Genomic DNA, 18,849 nt, shown 5'->3' on the forward strand with positions numbered 1-18,849 from the left:
AAAAAAAAACCACAAAAACAAACAAACAAAACAACCAAAAAAAAAAAAAAAACAAAAACACCCAAAACCACACTAACCAGGAAAGGATGGTAATATTTCTGAGACACAAATTTTAATGATGAATACTAGAGGCAGACTTTATAAAGTTTTTCTTTAGAGACAATTGTAAAGAAATAACAACTTTTAATATCTATCAGTATAAATCCTAGGGATGAATCGCTGAAAATGTTTCATCTTTGCGTTACATATATTGCTACAGCTGATCTCCTAGAGGGACAAAGCTCAGTGATACCGTATTTCAAAGTCATCCACAGCATTTTAGCTGGAAGAAAAAAAGCTTTTCAGAAATGAATTAAAGCTTAAAATGATGAGTTCACCTTAATCTCTTTCTTAAGTTTAAATATGTCATGCACCAAAATTCTCATCTTTGAAAGCACTGGAATTTAGCCTCCCTTCATTTTCACTTTGAGATACTCACATTAAAAGCTTTGGGTTTGGGTCCATACTGGGACCAGTGTTATTAAATATCTTCACTAATGACATAGATGAAAGGATCAAGTGTACCCTCTGCAAATTTGCTGATGACACCAAGCTGAGTGGTGCAGGTGACACACCTGAAGGACAGGATGCCATCCAGAGGGACCTGGACAACCTCGACAAGTGGCCCATGGGAATCTCATGAGGTTCAATATGATCAAGTGCAAGGTGCTGCACCTGGGCTGGGGTACCCACAGTATCCACACAGGCTGGGGATGAAGGGATTGAGAGCAGCCCTGCCCAGAGGGACCTGGGGGTGCTGGTGGGTGAGAGCCTGGACATGACCCAGCCATGGCACTCACAGCCCAGAGAGCCAAACGTGTCCTGGGCTGCACCCAGAGCAGCCTGGGCAGCAGGGCAGGGAGGTTTTGTCCCTCTGCTCTGCTCTGGGGAGAGAGACCCCACCTGGAACACAGCACCCAGCTCTGGGGTCCAGCACAGGAAGGACATGTACTGTGTCATTTCTGTTTTATGAGGCTTAATATTTAATGTATTTATAAAAACAGTATTCCTTCAATAACTTCATGACAGCTATGGTTTTGTTCTCCTTTTCCTATTTGTTTCTGAAGGTTTACTTGTTTTTCAGAGTACTGCTTAACACCTAACCACTATCTTCACACTATCACTCCATGATCCTACAATTCTTATCCAGAATAATGTAATTTGTTTAGACTCACCATTACACATGCATAGCTGTAGTTAATTTCTTCATATGCATTGGTTTATACATATCAGCATGAAATACCATCATCATTTTGTCACCCAAATAATCTATATTGCAAAATATCTGCAGACAGCAAAACTTTTGGCAGTTCAACTAAATAACTGTTTTTAATACATCATTTTTTCATCCCTCTTCCATGTCTTTCCCTCCAACCTGGAGGGTTAGATGCTATTCCCCTCTAAGTCACAAAAATTGATGTTTTACCAGTTTTGCATGGCATACACAGCACATGTGACAGATGTAGAACCATCACACAAATCACAATGACTGGAAAATCTGATGATAGCAAAACCCTGGGCTAGATGGGGGCATGACATGAGATTAAACAAGTTTCTAAATAGAAACACTCAAGTAACCCCTCATTTAAGAATATTTTTGGTTCTCATGATAAAATATGAGAGGCAGCTGTGAGACTCATCTTCCCTCCTTCCAGCTCTGTTTGTCTAAAAGGCTGCACTACCTCATGGACAAGGGTTTCACTGCAGTCACCAGTATTTTGTTCTTTGCTAATCAAATTGCCACAGAATGATGATCAGCAAAGAGGCATGTCAAATCTCAAAGTGCTGCAATGCTGAGTCAAGCAGTCGCAGGAAACAAGCACCAGAAGTGCAGGTATTGCACTAATATTCATCTGTTCTTTGGTTAAATACAAAGGGTTGGTTTTGACCTATAAAACCCTTTACAGTCTGGGTCGCTACCCCCTTGCAGACTGCTTCTCTTGTCCTCTTTTATCGCAGTAATTCAGACAAGAGGGCTGCATTCACCTGGGCATTCTCACTGAAGGGCACTTCAGTCCAGAAACTGATAAAGCTTTAATGCATGTTGAGCAGCTTATCTATTTTCCCAGGACTTCTTAGGTGAGAAATAGAAAGAATCTCAGGAGGAGTGAGCTGCTGAAGATAAAAAACTTCAGAAAGGACAAGAGAAAAAAAGCCTCTTCCACATACTATTAAAAATACTTCTACGAAATACAGTTAGTGGTGGCACAGCTGCTGCAGCATAAATGTTCACAGAGCACCCATCCCCACAGAGTATTTCACCTAAGAGGTTTTTTCCCTCCCCAGACCATCTCTTTCTATACCCTTAGAGCTGAACCCTGTTACAGGATGTTCTAAAATAGACTCCCTATTGTCATATGCTCTTGTTAAGTAGAAAAACATGGGTTTTAATGTGATGGAGCACAGTGGCTGCAGAGGGCTAGGACGGATTTATACATCAACAGATTTATTTAAGAGCAAATAAGTGGCCTATAAAAAAATACAAGAAGCCTCCAATATTTTAATAATTTTTAAAAGAGCAAAATATTGATTTCAGAGGGTGGAATGAATTTTCCTTACCTTGTTTCAGATTTTCATTAATTTTTTGAAAGGAAATTTTAAAGGAAACATGTTGTTTCAGTCTACCAAATTTAAATTCAAATGAAACTTCTTTTGGCTAAATGATACAGAAAAAATATATGGATTAAATTATCTAGCTTATATCTATTGCTCTTTTATCAAGCTGAAGAATCCTTTTACATGAGGAAAGGGAAAAATTAAGGTCTATGTCAAACAAGGGGAATGATTCCACAGAACTGACAGGCTGAAGGCTGTGAGTGGACATGTTCTTCCACTTAAATCACTGCTACAGGGTTTACAGCACAATGTTTCAAACCAAAAACTCTCCAAAATGCTTCATTTAGTTTTGCATGAGAGCTCTCTGTAGTTCTGAGGTGTGGGAGGGGCTTCCAAACAGTGAGAGAAATTTGGGTAGAGATGGCCTCCAAGTTGAGAGGCTCATCACCTTTCCAGGGACTGAGGTTAGGCTGACTGGCTGGTATTTCCCTGCATCCTCCGTGCCACCCCTTCCAAAGGCCCGGATGATGTTCGCTTTCTTCCAGTCTCTTGGACTGATAATCATGACCTTCCAAAGACGATCATGAGCAGCCTCCCCACGGTGTCCACCAGCTCTCTTCCATTTGTGGATGCACTAAACCCACTTGCAAAAACTCCTGTGGGGGGAAAACCCCAAACCTGGTACTATATTTAATTTGTGACTGATTTAGCAGACGATTACTATGAAAATTATTCTTACTGTACCATAAAACAAAGTCAAATCCCCTTGAAGCAATAATTCTTACAAAGTAAGATGTCCCATGACTATCTACATGCAGTTACAATGATAATAATGTACTCTTACCTATTTTTTCCCAGAAAAAAAACCAATAAATTCTCAAAAAATGAGCCACATGGTTCATGGACTAAACTATGTAGTAGTGAACACACTTAGAAACTTCTTGTAAGAAGCAGAATTACTGATGCTTGATTATTCTGTTGTTCTTTCAAATAGTAAGATGTCTTTTTAATTGACACTTAAAAATAAAATTAGCATTGCCCTAGCAGCTTAGTCATTAAAATAGGCCTTCACTCTACTAGACTCTTAATAGACAGAGAAGCAATTTTTTGTTCACAAAACCCCTTATAGCATCAGGAGCAAAACAAAAGTTTTACCATAAAAACCAATAGTGCATTTAATTATGAATAGTAAGTAGGAAAATAAGTTTAAAATAGGAGAAGCATGATAACATATAAATTATGATTCCCCTAGAGTGTTTCAAGGACAAACTGCAACCTAAAGTTTAACTGAGGAAAGGTTTGAAGGCCTCAGAAATGTAAATGCTGCAGAACACCTCTTTTGAGGTGTGATTCCCAACAGAAGTGGGAGAGCCTTTATGCATAAGGTACTTCAGCATAAAATTATGGCTGCTCTCTGACAAAATTTTAAACAGAAATTACTGAAAAAAATCATTAAATGCTTTTAGAACTTATAATATTGAGGGTTCATATGCCTAATAGAATATCTGTCTATCCTCAGGAAAGGTTGCAGAAATAATTTAAAATTTAAAAAGACAGTACTAGCAGAAACAATTACTACAGCAATAAAAATTCAGACAAGAAGAATTCAAACAAAGATTCCACTGGAAGCCACAGTGGTATAAAAAAACCCAAGAAAAGATCACTTTAAAATGTCTTATGGCTGCCTTTGAATGTCATATGCCAAACACAGATCTGACACTTCCAAAATAAACAGTTTCTATTTGAAATGTTGCAATAAAAATACACATCTCATGTTCTACACTTATACCAGGGGTGTTTATATTCCTGGGGAGTCTCATTAACCTGTGCGCAACCAGTATGTTGAGAGACAAACATACCAAAGGCTGGTTGTTCTTTAACCACCCATGACAGCACAAACCACCAATTACAATACAAGCACAGATGGCTAAGTGGTTTTATCACAGTTTTCACAAGTCTGGGGAGGGGGACACCACCTTTCCCCATTTCTCTGAAGGTTAGTACAGCAGCACAGAACCAATTCATGTTGAGGCCCCTTGGGTCTTGTTGCCCTACTTGATCAAACAAAAACAAAAAACTTATATTGTAGTTTACATAACATGCTTAATACCTCTGATTCAATGTTATGTAGGTCTTCACTACACACATTGATTTTATCTCTCAGTTACTTATGAAATGCTAAGAAGATGGTCACATATGACAAATTCTGGACATTTGAGAACAGTACAAAGTTGTTAAGACTCGCAATTAATATGTCAGGAATGGCAACACTGAAACCCATTAAAATAAATGCAAGAAACAGCTTCAAAGCTAAAGGTAAATTTTAACCAGACATTGTGGTTCAAATCTATTGTATGTAACATTATTTCTTCCTCTAAAATACCTGATGATATAGATCTCTCTCACCTATATTTTAACAGGAGGACTAGATCACAGGCTTCTGTAATTAAGTTTAAACAGCAGTAACGGTTTCAATCCCAAAATCAGCTGTGTCTAAGTTCTGCACAACAGTGAGTTTCACACCTATTTGCTGAAGCAGAACAGGGAGACTGAGGACTCCACAGAGAGATCTGAAATCCCTAAAGGGCCTCCAAATATTGGAGATCATCTTCTCCCACAGTCCTGGACTCTTGTTCATCTCCCTAAAACTTGCTTCTGATCCTGCCCTTGCTCCTAGCCCTCCACACGTACCCATAAACACCAATGTGCTTTTCCAATATCTTCCTGAATCCTCCAAATTCCTTATTAGGATCCTTTCTCTGGGAGGATATTTCATATTCTATGTTTCCTATATTACAAGCACTGAATATATTCAGGGGAAAAAACAGTATCCTTGCCCTCACAGTCTCCAGGCACCTCAGGTTATGGCCTGAATCCTGAGAGGACGTGTCCAGCAGCAGTCTGACTCTGTCCAGATGGAAGTTCCTTTTTGTGCTTTAGCACATGCACAGGTAAGTTAGCACAGGTCCATTAAGGAATTGCAGTGTGCTTTTACAATAGGAAATCCTAGAAAATTTCAGTTATGCTTTAACAGGCCTCCAATATGCATTAATTAAGAGTATTTTCAGCATGCCAATTTCAGGAAAAGCTGGATAAAATTACAAAAGCAGAAAAAAAATCTTGGAAATAAAGTCTAGCCCTTTTCAAACTTTAAGTGTTTGAGAAAATGACGATGTATAATTTCTAAAATTACCAATCATTCCTACACCTCCTTAACTTTCCCGAAAATTGGCATCTGAAAAGTGATGCTGCAAACAGTGTGGCTCGCAGAATGCACATGCTGTCAAGTCAGGAAAATAGTTCTGTCTGCCTCAACATGGACTCTGGGATATATCTGTACTCCTTCATGAACATGCAGAGTAGAAAGCAAGTAGAATAATTTGGAATTTTTTTCAGCATAAAGAATAAAGGGTGCCCTCCATATCATTCTCAAAAGTTTATACTCATTTTTAGGCTGGGCTATTTCTGCTTCAAACAAGCACTGAACCTAAAACGACTCATTTTTTTATAGGCCTTATTGACCATGTATTTTTTAAAAAACAGCTGGCAATTAGGGGTCAAGCAATTCAAATCAATCTTTAAAAAGTACTGCTTAATAATGTTGGCTCACTGAGGACTGCTTATTAATATGATTACCAGCAGAGCTCCCAGTAGTACTTACAGAGGTCTGAAATAAATACTGGCATAGTTAGGCTATCCTTTTCTTATCCTTGTTCTTCCCTGCTAGTAGCAGACGCCTTTTCACTAAAGAAATGGAGCAATCTTTGCAGACACATCATTCCCAGGATCATGGCAGGCCAGAGCACTGCCACTTCCCAAGCCATTTCAATGGAGATGAAGACGTAAGAAGTGCTCTTTCACAAGACAGGGGGAGTTTAGTACATGAGAGCATGTACCAGCCTGGAAAATACAAGTTTCCAAGTTGGTATGTTGTTTTATAGGATCCCAAATTACAGGGGTTTGGATGTGGGATTTGCTTGTGCTAAATTAATACTTTAGCCTCTCTTCTGACTCTGCCAACTGCATTCCCCTAAAGCTCAACTTTTGAGAGGGCAGGGGGCAAGCTATCACTGAATATTAAACTGCATAATATGGCATAAATAGTAGCAAACCACACAGATCAAGTGCATCCCTGAGGTCACTTTCAAGAAATATTCATTTACATTTTTTAATTGCTGCTTTTCATTTCAAACCCAGGTAATATAAACAACATTAAGCCTGCCCTTATCAAACAGATGTTCTTGAACCAAAATCTGAAGTCAAAGTAATGAAAAATGAATACCAATTAAAGGTATGATCCCATTTCCATACAATGCATGAGGAAGCCTTATATTAGTACTAGAACAAAACACCTAAGAGGAGATTTCTAAAAACACAAGTTAAAACCAGACAATTAAAAAACCCCACTCCATTATACAACAAAATTAAAAACCCACAAACCCAGGTCTTCCTTTAGCAGAGGCCAATCCATGAAGATACATGAAACAGAACCATTAATACACACATAGTGTGAAAACAAAGACCACCACAAAATAAAGCCAACCCTCAAAAAACAACCAAAAATCTCAAAACAAACAAATAAGAATTTATATCTAAAGTGCCACATGCATTCTCTGACTCACATGTTACATATAACTGGAATACTTTAATTCATGTAAATGCTTTCTAAACTAACCCAGACGTTAATGTAAGTTTGGCATAAGTCCAACCAACATATTAATATGATAAAAAATTTTGACTACTCCCCTTGTTCTTAAAGTAAACAATTACAGCTAGGGAAAGGGTAGGGTGGTGCACAGTTACCTGTTAATTTGCAGTGCAACACGTGGTTTCACAAAAATAAAGTATCTTTAGAGCAGAACCAAGTAGTAGAAAAAGGGCTTTCCCTTAGACTCTCTCATGAAGGCCTTTATACTTAAAACATCAGAAATAAAGTGCTCTTTCATAAGAAGGTGCCAAACTTTAGTCTTGGCAAAGGTTCATTTCATTGTTTTTGACCAAAAGGCTAAAAAAACTACACTAATCCAAAAAACACATTAGAGAGGATAAAACTGCTTTGTGCTATGGGAGCAAAGGAATGCAAGCAATATTGAATGTCTTTTGTCTGACTTCATCTTTGTATTTTCAAGGCCATCCTGCCTAATACCCTAACATCTGAATATCTTCAAGATGTGCTTAGAAATCTATCTTCAAAATCCACTGAGAAAAATACTAATTTCTTTATCTGTCAGATGGAAAATTAAGGCTCAGAAGTTTAATAACTTGCTAAAAGCATCACAGCACTTTCTCTGCCAGAAGAAACAGTATTTGAATACAGGTTGGATCTGAGGTTAAAAGTACTGTGAAATCTAATGGATTCATTTAGTCCTGGCCTTTTATACAAATTTTATACTGCTATCAAATTCCAGCGAGAAGATTTCCTTCCATGTCACATTAATGTCTTCCACTCAATAGAACAACCTTAGGGTTTTAAGGTTTGCTGTTAAACTATTACTTTGGCTTAACACCAGCATCAACAATTAGTATTAAAGACATGGAATAAAATTAGATCTGAGGCATTGTGCACTATACCATAAACATGTCATCTTTACTACCTCCTTTCACATCTCCCTTCCAAAAGCATTGCCTTCACTCACTGCAATCCATTAAGATATGCTTCTATCATAACATTCCCTCTAAAAAAGAAATTATGTTTCTTAGTAAGTGCTGAACTGCAACTGATTGCAAAGCAGCCATGACTACAGAACACTAGCAATGTTTTAAAAGCCATAGAATTCACTCATGCCACAACTAGAGCAAACACTTCAAACAAAACCAGCTGTAATTCACTCAACTTAATGGGAAAAGTAATGCTATTATAGAAATGCATGGACATGGCATGTAGTGCAAGGTCAGTCAGCAGTGCTTCATCTCCATAATGTCTTGGCTCCTTGTAGGCATTTTTAAAACACATTTCATATTTTTAAAAAATTTGTACCAGAAAAATTTCATGGTTGTGATATAGAACAAAAATATAGAAAGCATCTTCTTAAATTTAACTCATAGACTGAATTTCCTGGATCCTTACTCAAGTGCATCCCTAACTGGACACACCTACAGACTCCGACACACGGACATTTGCAGACCACCACATGCCAGCCAGCTCAGAGGCTCACACTGCCCTGGTTCCACATCTCCTGTGTCACCTGTGCTCACTGACCCAACCACCACTGCTCCAAAAGTGCTTGAGCACATTTTGCATGTGTGATACCAAAATGTTTCTAAAGCAGTTTTAGAGCAGGCAGTTCTAAACCACAGCCTCCCAAGCTTAAGCATTATAAAACTACATCCCACAGTCAATTAAATTTAAGTCATTTCAACCTTAATTCCTCTATCATATTTTATGTTAAACATGTTGTGAAAAAAAACTTTATCTGCTCTCAGAGCTAACACTGCCCTTTCTCCCAAAATTTTCAGTAGAACTTGAACATTGCCTGACTTAAAGTCACCAAAAATTTAGCTTAACCTTCATGAGTAGCAACTGCAGGAAAAAGGCTCCATAGAAAGGCACTGACAAACTCAGAAGTAACACTTTCATGGTTACTAATGACAGTCAGAAATCAGCAGAAATGCATTTCATTGAGCTCCCAAGAATTAGCATTAGTGGATCAGCATTAATACAGGCAATAAATTTGCAAAGTGTAATGAGGTTTCAGAAGACAAATAGGAAAGCCAATGCATATGACCCCAGGCTTTGTTTCACCTCCCTCACAACTGTAAAAGTCATGACTTTACTCATCAGTGTACATTTTATATAACCTGCATGGTAGACTCAGTTCTTAGGGAGAAGTGGGTTGTGTTTTCTTTTTTTAAAATTGCTTTTATTCATGTAGGGTTTCTTGTTTTTACACAAACAGAAACACAGATCAGACAGAGTTACATAAGAAGCAAAAAATGTCATCATGGGAAAACATTTTGCAGTAAGTACACCATTTTGTTGAAAAATGGCAGCATTGAATGAATATCATTAAAAGCGTTTTCTTTACTTTGTGCTATAAAAAGAAAATTACCTCCAAATGCAAATTTGGTGACCTGTTCTCAGACCCATCAGCTGCTGGCTTCCCTGATGAGCTGTGAGTCCTCAACTAGAACTTTATTTACAGAATATTGTTAGATTTAAGCCCACAATCTCTATGTAGGATTTTTTACCTTCAACAATAAAAGCCATTGGCAGATACAGAAGTTTTTCCTTCTTATTTCCATAGAGAAAATTAACTATAATCATCCCTTTTAATCAAGCAGAAAAACTGATTTTAGAACTTATGGTAAGTTTGTGCCAAAGGATTGTCCTGAAATGGCTATATAGTATCAGTTTTATCAGGTAATAAAAGAGCTGGTTTTGACTAAACGAAAGTGTTGTATTAAGTTTGCAATTTCTTTAAAGCAAGAAATACACAATGATGAGCTTCAACAGTTACATATGTATTCATATTTTCAATTTATGTTTTACTGTTACAAACCAAGCAATTGTGGTCTAATAAATAGAAATTATTTCCATATCATTTGTCTTAAGCAGCATGTAGAAGGAAACTGGAACTAAAATGGATTAAGATGTTTGAGTAAATAAAACATTTTAAATAGTAGACAGGAAAACTCACAAAAATAAATTTCATCTTTTAACAAGCACATTATTGTCTGCAGTTACTAGAAATCTGAAAAGCTCCTCATTTTTATTTTTTGGTTACTGAAGAACTGGTACACATCATCGCTCCAGGCTCATATTCACAGATACTCTGAAGATGAGAACAAAGCATCCTGATTTTCAGCTACCAGCTACCTTCCAGTTTCTGAATGGACTAGTTACAGAATTTTAAAAACCCATTTGTTGAAAAATTTAATTCTGCAGAGATAACTATTACCATCAAAATCTGATTCAACATTCAAGAGGTTAGCAGTCTGGCTTGAAACTTCAGCATAAGAGTATTTCTTACCCCACCCAACCAAACTTTCAACTCTTTTTCCCCCAGTCAAAACTATTCTGAATCATAATGCTTTAAAGGTTATCAGAGCATTTAAAAAGGTAAAATTTAGACCTTTTTTTACTTATTTGTCTTTAAAACACTTTACTACCATGCTATTTGCATAATGCTAAATCAGTTTAGTTGTATAAGTACATAAAATACTTTTCCATGGCATGTTTTGATGCCACCAAAAACACAGAGAAAATCTTCTACTGCTCCACTGATTTCACTGCAGTCCCAAATAAGCTACATTCTGCATTAATCATTTTGTCATATCAGAGCTTACCCTTAAAACATTAGCTCCATTTTTCATAATCAGTTAATAATGGAAGTACAGAGACACTTCCCCTAACCACTGCAGCCAGGCAAGTGCTTACCCTCCTGTCTGGCTCTGAAGCCCCTCTGTCCCAGCCCAGTGCTGCCAGCTGCTCCCAGCAGTGCTCCAGCTGCTTCCCTGCTGCACAGCTGGCACAGCCAAACCCTCTGCTTGCCTCTTACCCACTCAAATGGCTGGCATCCCAGGGGATCAGGTTGATCCCAGTGGATCAGGGCATCCCTGTGCACACAGCAGACAGGAAATTTGGAAATTTTCAAAGAGCTTCAATACTCACCTCCCAAGCCACTTATGCAATCTCCTGCTCAAAAGCATGTTACTGAGACCCATCACTTGATAGGGCATGCCATAGCAAAACCATAGCAAACTGGGAACCCTTATTTAGTGAAATGGACTGACATGTGACAAGAACATTCTGCACTAGTCTGTAACACGGGCAAACAGATGGCAATAAAACTAGCAAAAAAAAAAGTAGGATAGATTAAAAGGGGTTGAAGCAAATTTAGCAGATGTTTATTAAAGGAAAGCTCAAGGGACAAAAGCAGTGAAGGTAAAAATGCAAAAAATAATTTTTAAAAATAAATACATTTTAAAAAGCAAGGCAACACTTTTGGCAAGGAGGGGACTGATAGATGGATGCAGTCAGGCTCTGCAGACCTCTGAAGCTAAGACTTTGAGGATTAAAGTAAAGCAGGAATGAAAAGGCTTTATCCTAAAACACACCCAATGCCAATTTCCTTGTTTCACTTGCAAAAAGATGCTGCAGTGTTGTATCAGAGAAATCAAAGCTCAGCACCATATGTATGAACCCTCTTTATCTGCAAGACTTAAAAGACTTCAAAACGGCCTAACTCACGTAAAGGTGACATGATCAGCCATTAGACAAAAGCCAGCCTGAGTTTAAGGCCTGCAGACTGCTGGGGAAAAACCAATAGCTGCCACAGAACCCTATCACATAAGGAAATTTCACCTTTAGATCAGAAAATGTGGACACCTGCTTTTCCATTATTTTTTCTGAGAAACAGAAAGGTAAAACAATTAACATTAAGTTTCTTTCCTTCATGAATATATTTAAGAGTCACCCTTCAATGAACAATTTGATATACTCTGAAGCTTTAAGAGATTTGTTTTAAGTGGACTCAGCAAGCAGAAGGGCCTTGCTGTTGATGCCAAAGAGGTTTTAACCTGCGTGAAAACAAGCCAGAAAGTCACTGTGGCCACAAAACACAACCAGCAAAGAAACTGCACATATAAAAAACCCAGAGGTTCTCCACATTCACACATCAAAATTAACACTTTACTCCCTGGCAGTTAAAAGCTGAGCATGACACGCTTCAACAAAAGGCATTCTAAACACTTTTATAGTTTTTATCATGTAGCAGAGACCTGAAGAAGAAAAATATCCTTTTTACTGACACACAGCCTTTAAAGAAGTCAGCCACTTGCAAAATAAATTTTGGCAAATAAAATACCACCCGCAAGGCAAAACATTTGTCTAAATATACAACCTAAAAGATTTTTATGCAATAGGAAAAAAATATTTTCTTCTAAATTTCCTCAATTTGCTCCATTTGCTCCACTGACTTTTCTTGAAAGAGTTTTTGTATGATATATTATTATTAAACAACTTTCATTTTTGCATCAATCCCACAGCAGGCAATATTTTAAGAGTGCCCAATATAAAGCTTACTTAATCCCCTAATTTCCAGTTGCACTCCTATAATACATCATTTATCCCAGTGGAAATCAGTATCACTGAATGGTCTACAATAATTTTCTTGCTCTCTAAGTAAGCACAGGAAAAGAAGTTCTGACTGTAATGTATTATTTGCTTACTCTCTGTATATAATGCCCTCTATGCACATCCCTGTATTGTACATTGTGTACACACCACAAAACAGGGCTACATAAAGATAAGGCTACATATTTAAGAGCCTGCACTTGCAAGTATCATTTATGCTTGCACATCAGCTTCTCAGAATAGTGACCACACTATTGTTGAAGTCCCATCACACCAGTTCACATGCTAATAAATCTGAAATAGCACAATTTAGCTATTTACAAGAGGAAGACATTCTAGGTTTCTTATTTTTGTTTCATTCCGTACGTACATAACTCTTAGTGCTCCGTATCAGAGGCATGAACAGGTGGCTCTGAGCATGAGGCACCCAAGGGTGGGCTGGGGGAGCAGCATGCAGGGAGGCAACCCACACCCCCTTGAGCAGGGCTGCTCCTCTGCCCCGCCACCACCAGGCTCACCTGCATCATCAGCTGAGTCACAGGCAAATGGTGACAGAGTTACCCTTCCAGGCAAAGCAGAGCTGGGGATGGTTTGTGTAATGATCAATCTATGTGTCTTGCACAGGCCCAACCTAAAATGCCAACCTTTCCATTTTTGTGCAATACTCAAAGAGCCTTTTGTGGAATACCTGAAGGCCACTGCTCATATTAGTCAAAACAGAGATTAAGATCTCCAAAAATATTTGCTCAGGCATTCCAGAATCCTGCCCCAGAGTCTACTAAGAGTAACAGGGTCAGTGAAGCAAGTGTTCAGCCAAATGAGTAATGCTTGGAGTCAAGAAAACAGCTGGGCAGACACAGATGTTATCTAGGTTGCTCTTTTAGACAAACAAAACATTAAGGGCACTGATTCATACTTTGCAATAAGTTCTGTCAGAACACCAGCTACTGGTGCTGAAGATCCAGGTGATGCTAGAAAGATCAGACAGCAAGGACAAAAAATCCAGCACACACACAATCATTTTCAAAGGCACATACACCTTTGATATCAGGCATTTACGTAACAGCTTCTCTGCACCAAAAATAAAGTCAGCACCATTTTTCCCAGAATCTTAGCCAGCCTCCCCCTCCAAGGACAAGAACAGAGAATGCTGTCAGTTGAACCCTTGGTACTGTGATCCTGCATTAGCACCTGGCATCCTCATCGAAACAGTTCATGGCAACCACAGCACCTCTGACAAACTCTGGCTATAGAAAAAAGACTGAGGCATGCTGAAAAACAGTTTCTGGAGTCTCTAGGTAATAATGTGGTTAGATGCATAAGCAGATTATCAATCATGTTGCAAATGTGGAAATGCCTTCACTGTACTTGAAAACACCATAATAAATGTAAACTTCATTTTCTATCAGGAACAGAGCATTGGGGCAAAGAACCACACCTGAAAGAAACTAAAAATATTTTAACTTCTAGAAGAAATAGTGAAAGTATATTTTTTCTCTTTCAAGCATTTCCAGACAGCCTGAAGTAAGAATTCATGCTTGCAAAGTAGACAACTAAGTACTGACTTGTTCCTTTTGGGTGACATGAAACCCCTTAGAAATGGAGACTGCAAAAGGTCCCTGATGACCAAAGACTGTTGTACTCTTCTTCAGGAAAAGACCAAAAGGACAATCAAGGAACTACAAATTAATCATTTAGGTCCTTGGAAAAATCATGAAGCAAATCCTCTTGGAGCACATTTCAAGGCACAAAAATGGGGTAGTGACTGGCAACAGATGGCATGGATTCAGAAGGGGTAAAACTTGCCTGAATAACAAAATTGTCTTCTCTGCTACAAATCTTGACTGAATTTCTGGACAACATGAGAGTGGTGAACATCACTGACCTTAGGTTTTGACAGTCTCACACAGCATTTCTGCATTCAAGTTAAGATGTTACATTCTGGATGGGCAGACAACTAGCTGGACTAAGAAATGTTTAGTTAGCTGTGCCAGTGTGTTGCACTGTCCCTGCAAGCTGGTAACAAATGGGGTGCTGCAGGGGTCCATCTGGGGACATGCCCTGTTTAATACCCCATCAACAACCTGGAGGGGATCAGGGAGTGCACTCTCTGCAGCTGGTGGGGTGGGATGTTGGTATCCAGGGCTGCTATCCAGAAAGACCTGCACAGGCTGGAGAAATGTCCTGATGGAAACTTCATGCAGTTCAACAAGGACATACAAAAGTTCAGCATCTGGGAGTAAAGATGTCCCAAACACTGTCCCCTCCTTCCACTGCTGTGGATGAGTGCATGGGCCAGATCTGCAGACACAACCCTGAGGAGGGTGACAGACTGAGGCACCACAAGAGCCCCATGCCCACAGCAGCAGTGGGAGTCAGTAGCTGGAACAGGAGCCAGGGAAGTGACACAGCACCTCTGCTCAGCACCTGTCAGACCACCAGAATATCAGTAATCTACATTACTGACTCCAGTCTGGGGCCCTTCAGTACCAGGCACTGACAAACCTGACAAAAGTTCAATGGAGAGCACCCTAGGCTGGGGGCTACAGACCTTGTCCTGTGAAGGGGGTATGACAGTCCAAGGTTTGCTTAACCTGGAGAAGAGACATTTTCAGGAGAACAGCAGCTTCCCAGTACCCTGTTTCTACAAGGAGGTTATGAAAAGACATACGAGACCTTTGTGATAACATATAGTGGGAGGAAAAGAAGCAACAAGCATAAACTTGTTTATAAAAGAGAGGACATAAGGAGAAACTTTTCAACCCTGTTGACAGCCAAGGACTGGAACAGGTTATCCAGAGAGGTTGTGCAGTTTCCATCTTTGGAGGCTTTCAAGATCAACTGGAAAAATCTTTGAGTAATCTGGTCTAATTTCATAGCTGATTGTGTTTTGTGGGGGCGGTTGTATAAGAGATTTCCTCAGGTCCCTCTTGACCCGAATTATCACACAATTCCGTAGATTTCTTTCTACTGCTGCAAAGACCATCCCTGCAGTAGGGTGCTTTTAGTAACTCACTGGAAGCTGAAAGGGCACAGTATTGAGTAAGATGGTGATGCTAACTAGACTACTCAGTCCAACTCATCTACTCACACTTGAAAGATTTCCAAATGAGAGTTGGAATCTAACAGGAAAAAAAACCCCACATTATTTCTTGTTTATTTGAATGTATACATTTGTCTTGCTTAGAAAATCACAAAGCAGCTCTAATAATCCCTGTTTAGTTAAAATAGGATACACAACTTTTTATTTTGCTTTGTAAAAGGTTTCAACATCTACAAATGAAAGTCTTTGTGAGCCTGGTATCTTTCCTACATAATGAACAGAAACTGGCCAGCTCCCAAACAGCCTCACTGCAGAGGCCAGTCAGGGGAAATGAATGCAGGAGAAAGGGAAGGTCCCTTCCCACATGTGGAAGTACTGATTCAGAGATGCACAGCACTCAGCGTTTCAAAAGAAGAAATTTAATATTTGCCTGTTCAAGCTGGAAAAATATGTCCTAAAAGAAGCACCTTTAATTTTGGAAGGAAAATTCCCAGCCTATTCAACTCACCATGATGAAATGCATGTTACACAACTGAGAAAGTTTTCATTTCATAGCACACAAATTAGCCAGCTACTACACTTCGTAGAAGTGAAAGAAACATGTAACTTTTGGCCTATGCTCCTAATGTCAGGTAATTCTCATTCCCAGAACAGGGTGATGTTTTATTAAAATTTTCCCCAAGGTAAAAATCAAGGTGTTGTTGTGTCAGTTTTTTATGCAGCAATTCAGCAGCTGAACATTTGCATTAATTGAGTATGATACTGGTGATGATTCTCCTCCGCAATCATTTGATATGCTCCGTTTCTCCTCCAGATGGTCTTCTCCCAAGTCCACAAAATTGTCTGGGAAGCTGATAACCTTTTACAAATTGACAGTTAAAGTAATTATAGTTTCCTGACATTTACAGAATATATAACAAAATACTGGGGTCCAGTTATTTTCATTGTATATTTTGGCATTTTGTTTTGGATTGGGGTTGGTTTTGGTTCTTGGGGTTTTGTTTTGTTTTGAATTTTTGTTTGGGGTTTTTTGGTTTTTGTTGGGTTTTTTTGTTTGTTTGTTTGTTTGTGTTTTTTTGTTGTTTTTTTTTCTTTTTTTTAAGTACATCACCAGAATCAGGCTAATGAAATTATCAGTAATTGAAGAAAAATAAAGAAAGGAAAAAACAGGGGGAATCATGTCCCAGGTCTCTATCTGGGCATATGCCTCACTTGTTGGGGAGTGAAGAATTAAATTTCACACTACCTAAACATGCTGAGCATCATTCTATTCCAGATGGAGGGAATAAAATCCCAGCACTGCAATGGTGGCAGACATCCATCCACTGGAGTAAACTGCCCATTGTGACATGGGAGGTCAACAAACTGTTAAGGATTAACCCCAAAACTACCATTGAGAAACCTGAACAGAAACAAAGACAGGGTTACAGAAATTTCCAATGCTCATCTGCACTTAGCCACCTTTCCCTCTGTATGAAATCTGAATATTTTATCAGTTTGATGTGTTTTTTCCACTCACCTATGTAACAGAGAAAACAACAGTTGACTAAAAAGCAATAGCTGGTCTCACCGAGGGTTATGTTTTCATTGCTGGTCAAAATCTAGAATTAGTTTTATAAACACTGTGTAATTGACCTGCGAGGTTCAATAGCTCAGAACATATTGAACAAAGAGCTTAGCAGTATCCAAGAAGGGATTGAACATAATGATTAATAGCCTCTGTAACTAGACTAAAAATTGGAAGAACCTCAGTCTTCATGCTCCAGGGCACAGACAACCAGCTGAGATCAAGCATAAATTTCTGCCCACTATATTACTGTGAAATTATGTGCCCTGGGAATAATTCACAGCTTGAGAGACTTGCAAGACTTTCAGTTTCTTCCACTGGTTGGAAAGCATCTACATTCATCTTTAAACATCTTGGAAAGCAAGATTTTCTCACAGAAGAGCTGCCTAAATTGGAACAGTTTCTGACAATTGTCCATCTCAACTGATTTTTAAACTTTTTTTAAAAATTGCTAATGCTCCACAATATCATTAGAAAACTGAAACTCCACTACTTTTCCTTGGTGATTGGGAAAAGCAGCCACACCACAGACAACGTCAGTCAACATCCCCTCACCCCAAAACACATGGAGACAAACACAAAATAAAAAAATTCCAGCCAAATTCTTTTTTAATGAAAACTGGTTGCACCAGCTTTTCTAAATTATTCTGCTTTTATAAGAAAGAAGCTGATTTTTCAGTAAAAATAATCAAGAACTTTAAAGCTTTCCTAGTTTTCACTCAAAAACTACTTCTATTTACAAAGGGCAAGGTTGTGTTCTACCCACATTTTCTTTCTCCAATTCACACTTCCATGGGCTGTATTTCTTATCTGAATTAGGCTTTCTGCCACTACTCTATATGGCATTCCCATAATGTGTTTTCCTGTTGTAAGGCATCACATTGGAGTTAGAGGCAGACTTGGCAGTCCAGGAAATAGATCCATTGTGCAGCAACTGCCTATTAACTTGGGTTAATGCTGCACTGGCACTTCCAAACACAATAATTTGGGAAAATACTATTATTTATCCAGATTGTCTAAACAGGTAAGAATTCTCTCAGCTGGAGCATTTACACTGACTCTATGGTTCTTTTGATTTCCAACTTCAAACATTTACATATGTATTACTATTTTGAACAGTTATCCTTCCATATCCATCCCAATGCAACCAAATTTGCCATAGCTTGCCACAGATTTTTGCAGTTCCAGTAATATTTCATTTTTTAGTAGTGGTCTCTGAAATCCTTCTTGTTTACCAGAATCTTCCACAAACTGAAGGATATTGCAACACAATGACCCATTCTAGCAATTTTGCTACTAACAAACATTTGGTGTATGGGTTTCTTGAACTTATGACTTCAATAAAGATCAAGTTCTCAAATAAAAAGTACATTCTTATTATGTAAGAAATAAATATATATATATGAAACACACTAAATATATTAATATAATGAGGTAAAAAACCGAATTAAATGAATCATGGACAAAAAGTGGGCAGAGAGAACTTACATTGCCATTAACATCTGAAAAACCAAAGTATTGCCATATAACAAATGAGAAATTATTCTTATGGTAACAAAGATACAACAA

At 38.4% G+C, this 18,849-nt stretch overlaps 1 protein-coding gene and 1 pseudogene across 1 annotated transcript in view; both read right to left on the bottom strand.

The window, feature by feature from the left end:
- LOC102040253 overlaps positions 1-3,160 on the bottom strand; it is a 5,888-nt pseudogene extending 2,728 nt beyond the window's left edge.
- The window catches only part of CDK14 (cyclin dependent kinase 14), a 314,376-nt gene that overhangs the window by 255,004 nt on the left and 40,523 nt on the right, over positions 1-18,849 (bottom strand). The window lies entirely within an intron of this gene.

Source organism: Geospiza fortis, unplaced genomic scaffold (assembly GCF_000277835.1).
Source record: "Geospiza fortis unplaced genomic scaffold, GeoFor_1.0 scaffold138, whole genome shotgun sequence".
NCBI lineage: Eukaryota > Metazoa > Chordata > Aves > Passeriformes > Thraupidae > Geospiza > Geospiza fortis.